We start from the raw sequence: 14,053 nt of genomic DNA, 5'->3' as shown, positions 1-14,053 counted from the left end.
AAATTACAGTTTATATTTTTCTGTTTGAGTATCATTAAGTAAAAAAAAGTCTTTAAATTTTAAGTAAGTTTCATATTATCTATTTAATGAAAGAAATTATGAATTTTTTTTAATGTCATTAGGTCATATACATAAAGGTTATTCGCACTAACAATGTAAGGTATGAAAGTAATTTATTGTCACTTATTATTTTTTTGGATAAGAAAGTTTCATTTAAGCGATTAATTAAAATGACGGCCAATCCCTACGGGTAATAGGCGTGATTATATGTATGTATTATTTAATTAAATATTTTTATTATACTTAATCTTGTAAGCTTAGAATCAAGACCGCGTTTTCTGATTGTCATCATTTTATTGAATTTTTTGATTGCTATCATTAAAATTGAAGACTGACGGTATCAAATGAGGAATTTTTAGTTACATTTTAATCTAGAAAACCTTACAACAATCCTAAAAATATAGTATTATATTGCATGTTAATTTTTCCACAATAACAACTATAACAACATATATAGGTATATATTTTTATTATTTTTTTTTTTCGTGTTCCTTAGAAGGACCGGACCAGGCATGCCTGATCTGGACCGGATAAGGTATGTAACGCAGATTTGTCTGAACCTGATCAGGATGAGATGAGATTTCCTGATCTGGACCCGATCAGGAAATCTCATCTCATCCTGATCAGCCGGTTCGGTCCGGTCCTTTTAAAAAATACGAATGTATATTCTTGAAAAAAAATTTTAATAAAAAAAGGGAATTGATATTATATATAATAGATGATCCACTGAACTTCGAGAAGCGAAGTTCGATCATTATTATATTTCGTTATTTCATTCGAAGATATACTTATAATTATGTAGTACCTTTATCCTACAAGGCAGCTCGCACTATTTAAAAGACTTAAATCAATTGACGTGTCATTCAATTGTCAAAACTGTCATCGGATCCACTCGGCCAACACTGTCACATTAACTCATTCTTTTCAGAGAGTATAAAATTATATAAATCTTGTTTTTGTTATAGGGTAAGGTGGGCCGGGTGTTTATATCTTCGAATGAAATAACTCATATAATAATGATCGAACTTCGCTTCTCGAAGTTCAGTTAATCATCTATTATATTTCGTTATTTCATTCGAAGATATACTTATAACTATGTAGATGTTTAGAGATAGGTGTGCTAGTTTGAAATTACAAAACATATCAAACGTTTTCGTTAATGTTTATTTAATTTTATACAAAACAAATGAAAAAGAAAAAAATAATAATTATCTACAATTAGTTTTATCAGATAATCAATTAATTTAACAAATATATTGATTATTTTACAATTTTTATTATATTAATTATTTGTAACTATTTGACACACTGATTCAGCAAATAGCCTGCCTGTTCTAGATACAGTATCTGAAATTGGGCGATTATAATATTTTGCAAAGGTTTTGGAAGATTCTGACCAGCCAGCAGTTCTTCTTATTACGTCAATACAGATGCCAGCAGAGGCCGACGCCGACGTGGACGCGTGTCGCGTGCTGTGCGCGCTAAACACGCCAACGTCGACCCCGCCCTCTGCCAATGTCTGCTTAATCCATCTGCTAATAGTCTGAGAGGATGCTTTTCTATAAGGCTTTTTATATGTAATAAGAAGAGTTTTTGTGTTGGGTGGTCTTAAATCTTTTGTGATATACATATAATCTTCTAAAGCCATAGCAGGACATATATTAGGGTTTTCTTTAAAGAAGGGTAAGAACAAATGGGGCTGTTCTTTACCAGCTGAAGACGTCTTTATCAAATCGGTTATTAATATTTTATCCATATATCTGGCCCATGTTGAAAGTTCCCACTCTATATCAATATTAAGTTTTCTAGATTCTTGGTCAGCTTCGATGTTATCTTGAGAATTTATATATGAAGCAAAAAACCAGATATTGCGCTTCTCACACCACTGCCTATGGGAATTGAATTCCACCCATTCGATTAATGTAGCATATTGCTGTTGTGTTGTCTATACGTAACAGAATAGAGCCGTTTGAAAGATTCTTAGCAAAGCACTTAAGTCCCATTAATACAGCTAATAACTCTAGGTAATTAATATGTAAGGAAAATTCACTGTCTTTCCATCCTCCATTTACCCGATTTCCATTACAGAAAGCTCCCCAACCCGTCTTCGACGCGTCTGAGAATATTTCTAACATAAATTGATTATGTGGTCTTAGAGAGTTATTAGACGAAGTTATGTTATTATTCCACCATTGTAGATCAGGTAAAATATCCTTAGGAAGCTTAATTTTTGTACTGTAATCATCATTCTGTTGCAAGGCTAAGAATTTTGCTCTTTCGAGACTTCGTGTGTAGCCAACCGTATTTTATAGCTGGGCATGCTGCTACAAGTACACCAATTAGTTGTGAAAATTCTCGAATTTTGGTAACGTTAAATAAATATTTATCAACTTAGAGATCTTATTTCTTTTGTCTACGGGCAAACCTAGTGACATTTCAACTGTATTAAACGTGAATCCTAAGAATCTGCAGTTTTGTTGGGGCAACAACATACTTTTTCCCAGTTAACGACAAAACCTAAGCGCTCTAATAAATTTAATGTTTCTGTGACATTTCTGACACATTCACTGAACGTATCACCGATGCATAAAATGTCATCAAGGTATATAACAGATCTATATATAACCCTTGGATCTCAGATGATTCATAACTTCTTTCATTATTTTTGTAAAAATACGTGGAGCAACAGATAGACCATATGGTAGACATTAAAATGATAAATAAATAAAAAAAAATAAATAAATAAATTAAAATGATAGATTTTTCCATCAAAAGCAAAACATGAGTACTTGCGGCAACTTTTGGCGATGGGGACTAAAAAGTATGCTTCCTTAAGATCAATAGTAGCCATAAAAGCGTTTACTGATAGAAGTTTAATCACTGTCCTATGGTCTTCCATTTTAAAATGATTATTAATAATAAATTTATTGAGTGGTTTTAAATTGAGGATAAATCTTTTATCGCCATTAGCTTTTGGGGCCAGGAAAGAGCTAGAAATAAAAATATCGTCGTTTTGTTTAGACAACGAGATAACACCTAAGTCTAATAGTTTTTTGATTGCAAGGGACATGTAAGTTTTTTCGTTTGTGCTTAATATATTTTGGGGAATTTTCCCTTGTTTTACAGTGTTATTAAATTGTATAGAGTACCCCTCGCGAACCCATGTAAGAAGGTAATATTTTGCCGATTATTATAGAAATATTTTAATCTACCCGCATGTACCTGCAATGTTGTTAAGTTGCACGTGGGGTTGTCTTCGTTAACTTCGACTGGTTCATCAGGTGACCTCTGCGGTAGCTGCCTCCCGCAGTGTTGGGTTTCCTTAAACCCCCCCCCCCGCTCCCCCCCGTTTGATAGGTAGCGAGGAGGGCCCGTCCAGTTTGCCTGGAGTCTAGTGCGACTCGTAGATGGCTGAGGTACAAACGATGAAAGAGGTTTAGGGGTAGGGACAGCCCTTTTAATTTGTAGACCTTGCTTTTTTATGACTTTGGAAGCTTTGATTTGTTCTGAAAGCTTACTACCGAATAGCATTTAATCTCTGCTTACCCCTTGTACCATTGTCTTAAACGATTTATCAAGGCCAGTAGTTATAATTTTTTTTCTAGCTACAGTCTCTACGTGATGGAGGTCGCATAAAATGCGGCAACTATCACTAAGAACCTTAATTGCCTCCAATTTATTGTTATCGCCGTTAAGTAGCAGGACAAAGGCCCTGTTAATGGCTGTGACACCAAGACCTAACTGTTGTTGAATTGATTCAACACGCTTATCTCTAGCTCGAGATGGTTCTGAGATGGCAGCTGCGATCTCTGGATTGAGAGTAGGTGGTTGTAATAGTGGACAATTTTCGGGAATCAGCTATTTCTTTAAAAGAGTATCTTTACATTCCTTGGAAAGCCCTGCCCGTAGTATCGGAGTCCACAGGCGCGCCAAGTTGTCGTATATTTTTTCTCCGAATTTTGGTGCCTCCTCTGTGGTTTCCCCTAAGGCTTGTATGATCTCAGGGTCTAACTCCTCGTGTTCTGTCGCTTGAGTGTCGCCTGTTGGCAACACACCATTTTCAGAATTCTGATGTGTTTCTTCATCGAGAACGTCCGGTTCGACAGGCAGTCCTTCTGGTTCTGGAATTAGCAAATATATATATATATATATATATATTCCTTCTCAGTCTATAAGCTTCCCACTATTAAGCTTATCCCTTAGCTGGCTATTACAGCACAAATGGGAGGAAATGGGGTGATGACATATGTATTCTTAATAGAATATCCGTCACCACACGTACAACATATATTTAAACTTAACCCCCTGTTTGTGGGATTAAGTTAACAGCGTCATATGTCGCTAACTGTATAAGCCACGTGTTAACCCACGGTTAACCTCTAGGCATGATCTGATCCTTGTGTTCACCCGCAGTCAACCTCCAGTCATTAAAAGCAAAATTGAACAACTAATATCCTAATTAGTTGCTATATGCCTTCGTGATAAACCGCAGTTAACCTCTAGGCTTTGCTTAAAATTTTCTCACTAAGAAGTCGGTATTTATGCGAATAAATCACTTATAGAACACTTGCATAATAACATTGTTATATACCTGAATTGTTTTCAGAATCCGACGATTCTATTATTCTACGACGTTTCCTATTTTGTTTTTCTTTTAATCGTTTTAATTTTCGTTTATAACGATTAAATTTTTCTTGATAATCTTTCGGCATTTTTTAATTTAGAAAATGTGGGTAGATGAATTAAAAGAAAACTAGGAAGCAGGTGCGTGTGCGAACGTTGCCTCGCACGAGAAAAGAATGAGTTAATGTGACAGTGTTCTTCTTCTTCTTCTTTGGCTTTAGCACCCTTGCAGAATTGCCAGTATCAGAGTAGAATGTGACAGTGCTGGCCGAGTGGATCCGATGACAATTTTGACAATTGAATGACACGTCAATTGATCTAAGTCTTTTAAATAGTGCGAGCTGCCTTGTAGGATAAAGGTACTACATAGTTATAAGTATATCTTCGAATGAAATAACGAAATATAATTTATTTTATTTATATTATTTATGATTTATTGTATATAATTTATTTGTATGATTTTTATCTTATTTTGTTTGATGTACGTTTATTATACACCACCTACTTATTTCTTTTTTTTTTCCTCTAATCCTAACCCTAAGGTTGCCTGGAAGAAATCGCTATCGAACGATAAGGCCACCTCATTGTGCATTATACTTTTTTTCTTTACAATTTTGTATTAAATTACTCTATGCGGTGTACAATAAAGAATAAATAAATAAATGAACAAATTATAAACATGTTACCTAACATAATTATTATGATATTTATTTCCGTTTATTTTTTCCAATGTATTATTTATTTATGTTTTTACTTTAAATACTATTTTTTTATACTATTTATTAATTACTATTATTAATTAAATTTTATTTGTTAATTTCTAATAATTAACTACTTCCTACTGCTTACGAATGCTCCACTGTGTAGAAATGGAGAGCTCCCTGCTGGACTGTCCTGATAACTGTATACATACTAAGTGCGCTTAAAAACATTGATAGCGCGATTCAGGCTCAGTTCGCGTAATTTCTTTCGGGCTATCCTGATCTGGACTGGACCGGGTCCTGATCCAGTAGTATGCCTTACCATACTTGATTATATTTTACATCAGGCTATCCTGATCAGGACCGGGCCGGGTCCTGATCCAGTATGCATTACCATACTTGATTATATTTTACATTAGGCTGTCCTTATCTGGACCAAACCGGGTCCTGATCCAGTATCCCTTATTATACTTGATTATATTTTACATCAGGCTATCCTTATCTGGACCAGACCTGGTCCTGATAGAGACGGATTTGGCATGCCTCATTCTATCCTGATCCGGTCCAGATACATGATCTGGTTAAGCCTGACCTTTTCCTAGTCGGGATTAAACGTGTTGAACGGTAATGCTTGACAGATTGATAGAAAGTTATTCTTAGTACTGGTATTTTGTGCTTGGGTAAAAGGAAGTTAAATATATCGAAATTTGAAAAAAAAATGTTCAAAATTTTGGATTTTTTTGAACAATGTGGTATTATAAAATTTAATATTGGTTTGATAATGATAGTATATCTAACAACTAAAGTCATAAAATAAATGTAATTATTGTTTCATAATTTTACAAAAGATGAAATACTGTTCCTGCCTTGTCTTGTTGTTAAATGCCTCTAAAGTATGCCTAATGATAGATAGACAATAAATTACGTAGTCAACATTGTATTCCATGAGAAAATCGAAGAATATACCTACTGGTTATTGTATTTGACGGAAAATATAAACGTGAATTTAGGTGTCAAGGACTGAGAAAACGAAACATCCTTCCCGAAGAACAATACAATATTTTACTATGCGTTTTGATAAGAAATTACCATAAACGGTACGGTCAACATAAGTTCGTTTATAGACACAAGAATGTTTCGTTTTATTGATTTTCCGCCATTCCTTACACGTTTTTGTTTCTCAACTTCTACGTATTAAAAACTGTACGATAATGTATGAATATCTTATTTTTAAAATGTTGTGAAAAAGTTTATTTATTTTTATATTAGTCCTTTTATGTATTATTATACTAAAAAAATAACCATTATTATTAAGATTCAGTCAATAACATCCCACTGCTGGGCATAAGCCTCTTTCCCGATGTAGGAAAAGAGTCGAAACATAATTAACCACGCTGTGCGTACGCGCACGGTGTCTATGATAACAACGGGGACCGACTGTTTAACGTGCTCTCCGAGGCACGGTGGCAGACCTATAAGTACAGACTCTCAAAAATATTCATCCGGATCGAAAATCGAACCCGCAATCGCCAGTGTATGAGCGCCCACATCATGCATACCACTACACCAGAGCGATGTCTAATTAATAACCTATAAAAAAAGTCTACATGACATTGGCGAATTCATCTGTACTCATTTGGTACTATTGAAAGCCATTAACCCTAAAGAAGAAAAAGAAGAATAATAAAAATACCGGACCGTGCTTAATTGACTGCCAATCGTGGTGTAAATGAAAAGTAATAAAAAAGTAAAAAAAGTGAGTGTGTTTTAGACCACTCGACTGAAGTAAAACTTCTTTAGCAATGGGCATGCACAATAGGCCTGCACTGTGTCTTAGATTATACGAAACTTAACTGGCATGAGAGAAAGAGAGAAATAAATGTGTGCTCACACTCTCTTGCTCCGTTCGTCCCGACCGATCACAATTTTCGTAACGCTCTCGTCACGCATTCACCAGCTTACTCCCCAAGTCAAGCTCGCGTAAGGAAGTTATACTTCAAAAATAATTAATTATTGTAATTATTTTTACAAGACGTAGCCCCATATTGAATCGTGTAAAAGGATGTAAATGTGAAGTAATCATCGCGAGGCATAATGATGGGACTCACATATAGTTTTGCATTAGCAATATGAACAAGCGATCTGCACTGACTTTTCATAAACATAATTAGGGAGTTTTTTCCTTTAATTAAACGTCATACAGTGGTAAATTTTATGTCATAATCCCTCAATTTGTGTCGGATTCGAATTGTTTTTGTTTACTCATTTTGAATTTTGTGCCCCATCAAACATAATTTAGTTATAAAAAAATAGTTTAGTCAATATTTCGCAATTCAAGACCAAGAAATGAAGGCCGATGCCGGCAGAAACTATCAATGAAGATGTGACCGCAGAAATGTGAGCAACATTAAGTACTGCACGAATAGTTTGTACACAACAACAAACATTCTTTGAGACTCGCTAAACAAATATTATGTTTTCACAACTTGTTATAATGAGGACAATGTTCATCGACACATTTCAGTTTTCCTTCCTTGGTATAAATCAATATTAATGATATTCGAAAATAAGTACATAATATGTACATAATTTACGTATCTTCTTTTTCATACCCAATGTTTGTTTAGAATAAATCGTTCTTAGAGCGATAGACACCCATTGTAAAACTTTTTTTTTTATAATTATGTTTTAGTATATTTGTTCTTTTTTTGTGGTATACTTACTACAAAAATATTACTAGTAATATCTAAGTCGAGGTTTAATTTCCTCATAATAATAAATAAGTTTGTTTATTGATAAATTTCTGAGGGTTATTTGTGTCAGTGGCAACAACATCTGTCCTCAACATCACGCTGAGGTTTCAATTACCGCTTGTAAATACAAAATATTTGTGACGGTTTAGATATTTTTTTGGTTCCAACACCACATACTCGAAATATTCATTATCGGCTTAACGCGAAAATTATGAACGTAGGTATTATTTAAGTTGAATCGTAAAAAATCTTATCTTTTATAAGAGGAAATGTCGTCAAACGATGACGAATAATGGGAACATCGTTTTAAAATTAACCTTTTCATTATGTTCCGCTGAGAGATAATTTTTGCATACAATCACCGTTTAACGTAAAATCTTCAAGAAACATAAATACATGTATTGAGTTTTTTTTTTTTTAAATTAATATACAAATTATTTATTATAATATATACGTAATAAAAATGAGAAAAAAGACTATAGTCGTTATTCATTCATGGCCTATTTTGTCCTATCTAACAAACTTTTTCCCGATATTTTTTATCGTTCTCTCTATTTTAGATCTCGCAAATCTCGTATTCTGCCACCTTGAAGATATTTTTTTTAATTAGTCCGTCACTATAATTATTTTTCCATCAAATGGAAACAACTTACTCGTTAGTTCATAGTCGCATATATTTGGTTAAAAAATATACCAATATTATTTTCATTGACGTCATCGGGGCTTACAATGACCATTTTACTATAATACCTTCAAAAGTGATTTTGTCTTCAATGGGATATCCTCTATGAAATCAGAATTTATTATTGTTACGTTTTATTTATCTACTCTAAACTCTGGACTGTTTCATTTAACTATGCTTTCGATATAATCATTACCAAATGTGTATAATTTTTGATGAATTAGATATAAATATCATATATAGAAAATGTTAGTATTATTAATTTTTAGGTACGAATTTTGCACAATTGGGCAGTCCACCTAATGATAGATCTAAAATGATGGCCAAAAAGGGCCGCGAATAAAAATTAATTTAATAAAAATGTCTAGAAGTTCTTAAGGAGTGTGATTTTATTAAATACATTTACAATACACAAAAAGCTTTCCGTTGCAGAATAATAACGTAACAAAGAGCGGTATAAGTGTGCTTAGTATGAATATTTATTTCTTACATATATATTATATTTATTATTACATATTATATGTATTAAATAACAGCAAATTTTTCTTAGAAACTTACGTGACGACATTGAAATAACTCATTAAAATAAAATTTATTTATCCACCGCGCGATTATAAGGTAATATTTTTTAATTTTGTGTATTTCTTAGTATATGTCTATTATCAATGACGTCAAGTTATAGTTACACTGTAAAATGGTTTAGATACTTGATATTGATATCTGTTCATATGTTAAATTTATCGATAACAAGAAACAATGTTAATCAATAGAATAACAATTATAATATTAGTTAGTATAAATAAATAAAATATACAAATATCAAAACTACTCTAAATAAGATATATACAAATTCGTGAAACGCACAAAGCATTTTCAGAATTGAAGTTATAACCGTTACAGGGTCACTTGAGGTTTAATCTCTCAGAGATTTTCTGTTAGAACGACTTCGAACCCTAAGTTTAAGATGTGATGTTTTATGTGACCGGTACTATTAATAAATTTTGTTGTTATGCGTGTAAATAAAAGGAAAAAGGAAGAATAATAATAATAGCTTTAATAAAAAAATTAACTTAGATAATAAATAATTATACCACGTCAGCGTAGAACGATACGATACTAATTCAACATATGATGGTGACGCGTCGCTTCTAAGTTGTTGGGTCATTCTTGAATGCTGTGAAAGTGGGTTGATATGTGTGGTTAGAAGATCGTACAGTCCTTATCAACATATTTGTAGAATAAAAATAAGTACTGGTGATTATCTGTGAAGACCTGACACGGAGTCGAGAGTGAAATATTGAACGTAATTTCATCAAGCCTCGCTAGTGAGAGATAATACGTCACCGTGACGTGTTACAATGCAGTATTGTGATATGATAGATTATATATGTTGTTATAATCAAGACTCATCCTATTTATGAATATCCATCCCTAAATAATAAAGGTGTAGTGTCCTTATTTGTTTTAATACGCTCTCGTTATATAAATAAACGAAAACCTTATTGTATTAGATTACTTTGTTAGTTAAGGAAGTTCATCGACGATGGAGTATCGAACGGCGAACTCCAATAATGGGAACAATAATAATGATAAATTGTCAAAGAAAGGGACAAGTATTGAAACTCAGTGTAGGCGGAATTGTGCGGAATATCTGTTGCCATCTATCTTCTGTCTTATAAAATACGATAATATGTCCTGTCCCCGATAGCTTAAAAAGCGCATTTTCTATTTTGCGTCTGTGTTGTGCAACAATAATAGGTGCTTCTACTTACTTTTATTTTGTATATTGTACTTGTTTTAAAAATTAAATAATAATTTATGTACAACTTAATCTAATTCTACATTTATCTAGACATGTTATTTCTTCAATTTAAAATGTAATACTTTTACCAACGAAAACAAGTAATTACAATTTACGTTTAATACATACAAACATTTTTTTCCTTGTTTCACATCTTACTACTCTCGGGAGCAGCGTTATACCTCCAAAAAGCTTACTTCTTTTTGGGAAAAAGAAACCTCAGGTATACCTTTTATATTACGAGTATATCTGTTACTTTAAATTTTTTTAAATCTATAAAAACAACAATGAACCATTTTTTTAACAAACGGAATAATAAAATAATCTAAAACAGGTTGACTAGCCCCTTGGTGCCGTTTGCAGTGGCTGCTTCGAGGGTTGAGGGTTCGTTTCCCACCTGAGTTTTTTTTTTTTTTTTATACATAGATAGGCTGGCGTTTGCCGCTATTTCACCTGATGTTTATTTTTATCTTTATTTTGGATGTTTTATTCAAATTTATTTACCTCTATATTTTATTTCTATTTATATTTATATATGTATATTTGAATTGAAGATTTCGACATGCAAAGAAAATTATATTTGTATGCACCTTTTATGTAGCAAATTTATGGTCGACTCTATCTAGCACGTATGGGCTGTAAAGTAGAGACAAAGTCGAATTTCCAGTGAGTTAAACATTACAACAATCATAACCGTCGAGCAAGTACCATTGTATAGTCTTGCACAAACTAAACGTACATACTTATCTGGAATTCTAATAAAACTCAGTACCAGATGTTGTTTAAGTTTTAAGAAAAATCAATAGATTATTATTATTACCAATAACTAATTTGATTACGAACAGGGTTTTTTTAAATTAAATTTAAGCACAAGTATTTACATTTCATTAAAAGTTCTATTGCCCTGTTCTGATATCACGAGTATTGATATTTCTAAAGGCTTTATTATAAATATAGTTACACATAAATATACATTATTAATATATTCTTTATTGCAATTAAAATCAATAAAAATACAGTATGTTAAAATTTCTGTGAGCTAAGGCGGTTTAGTTTATTTAGGGCTTTCTGCGTTAATTTATTGCATTTATAATATTTTACCTGACACATTAAATAATTTCAAAGGTCGACTAACCGTAAACTTTAAGAAATATGGAAAAATAAACGTATTATTTTCGTATATTTTTTAACATATAAAGCGGTCTGGGTGGTAAATATCATAAAAAAAAATTATAAAAAAAATCACAACGCATCAAAAACGTGTAAAATTTAATGTTCGCCTATAAATAAAATCTAACCTACATATATAACTCATTTAAAATAAATAGGTATGAAAGTTACAATAAATAAATATAATTTAACAATAAATAAAAGTAATAAATATAAGTTACAATAAGTAAAGCTAATTGAAATAAGAGAAAATTCAGGCGAAACAGAGATAAAACTATCAACTAAGTGAAGTGAAACTTGTTACGGTGTGATCTTGACAACCATCTTTGGACTAGCATTTGCATGATAGATATGACATGTAAATAATCTATTCATCAAATCATCGTTTCAAGTTAATATTTCCCATCGAAAATTGTAATTAATGAAAAAAGTAAATTATAATTTGTGTATTATGTACATAACGTAGATCATGATAACATTGTTTAAAACCACTCGTCTACTAGAAACTTACATGTATTTAAGGAACTACCAATTGTAATAACAATTAGTCAATGTATCTCAATAATTTCTCGAAAAATCATGATAACAATATTTTGATCGTGTAACAAAAATTCGAAAGCGTTGTTGTTTTAAATTAACTGTAAAAAGTCACGGTAAATTCTTCGGAAATTCGCTATGTGCCGGCGGCTGTTGATCTTAGTGTGTCGAGTCAGAACAGCGGTGAAAGTGATGGACTCACTGCCACAGTCGAGGTTAAGCACTAAACAGGTTTTGTTATTTAATTTTTTAAAGGAAGTAAAAGTGCGTCAAACTTTACGTCCGAATTGCTTTTCATTGTGAAGGTCAAAACCAAACAGAAAAATGGGGTCGTTTGAAAGTTTTATCATATGTGTCTGTATGGCCAAATGATACTGTATTTATTTTCAAATATACTAAGAAAACGGGTCGGTATAATCATTATAAATTTAGTATTTTTTATACCTTATTGTATAAAAATAGTTTCAGATTGTGTCGTAATATGGGCGGACTTACGGCTATTTAACTATTTCCCCTACAAGACCTAATAATATTTCATTATATATTTAAGGTTATATGATGGTTTTCGCAACTTTCCTTGACATATATTAGCATAATCTAATAAATTCTACAAATATTAATTTCTCTACGACATGACATTAAAAGCCGAAAAGTTTTATAAAAACGATTATTAAAATATTAATATTGTTTATACCTATGATATTCCTGAGACTCGATTTGCAACGAAGCCGATCATAAATTAATATATAAAAATTATACGGTTAAATGAAAAATACAAATTTCATCTCTTACGGGTTTACATGTACTCTCTTACAGAAGCTTTCATGCTTGAAATTATAAGTATTATTGTTATATAAATTGCCAAAGAGCTGTTATTGGTCAGGTACCTAGGTATGCGATCACTAAAAGCTTTATGGAATCAATCCTATTATCGGATTGCATTAGAAATTTCCTGTTCTAAATCTGGAGCAGCTCATTTGAGGAAGCATCTTAACCTTACAAAAGAATACAGCTAAATGATATGGCTCTCAAGTATTGTGTTCTGTGGTGAACAGGGTAGTTAGAACTTCTAGGAAGCGTCCTTGCGATGCTTCAGGTTGGCAGGCGTAGATTAACTACGGTAACCATTTACTATCAGATGGGCCGGGCCGTACACATGTTCGTCCTGGCCTTGTATTTAAAGTATTTTTTCGTATAATAACTTTCGTTTTATTTATTAAGTTTTATAGTACGTCAGGTCTATTTAGCAATGATTTATTATGTAAACAGTATGTCAGACACAATAATCCTAAGTTAATTCGCTTACTAATTTCTTACCTGACAGCGGAAATTACTTAAAATTAGTTTTCATTTTATATCTACGAGAACTTGTGATGAATTGTAGATGAAATTATAACGAATGAATTTTATTAAAATATTTGTATATTATTTGACAAACTAATATACATGTCCCGACTATAATCTAAAACGTTATGAAAATATTATTGATTGACTTATAAAATACCTGCCGTTAATCCCTCTAATTGTTAGTTAATATACAAATTCTTATCGTCATCATCTTCATCATAACCGTTTTATTATATGACTAGGTCACCAAAAAAGGTTACTGCCCACCAAGGTAAGCGCTTATTGTAGCCTATAGACGGTTGAAACACCAGAAATATCGCAAGCGCTTTACCCACCATACCCACGGACCATCCAGTAGCTCTGGCCTTACTCACCAGAA

This window comes from Melitaea cinxia, chromosome 8 (assembly GCF_905220565.1).
Source record: "Melitaea cinxia chromosome 8, ilMelCinx1.1, whole genome shotgun sequence".
NCBI lineage: Eukaryota > Metazoa > Arthropoda > Insecta > Lepidoptera > Nymphalidae > Melitaea > Melitaea cinxia.
The sequence above is the reverse complement of the archived record's forward strand: the minus strand, read 5'-3'. Positions refer to the sequence as shown.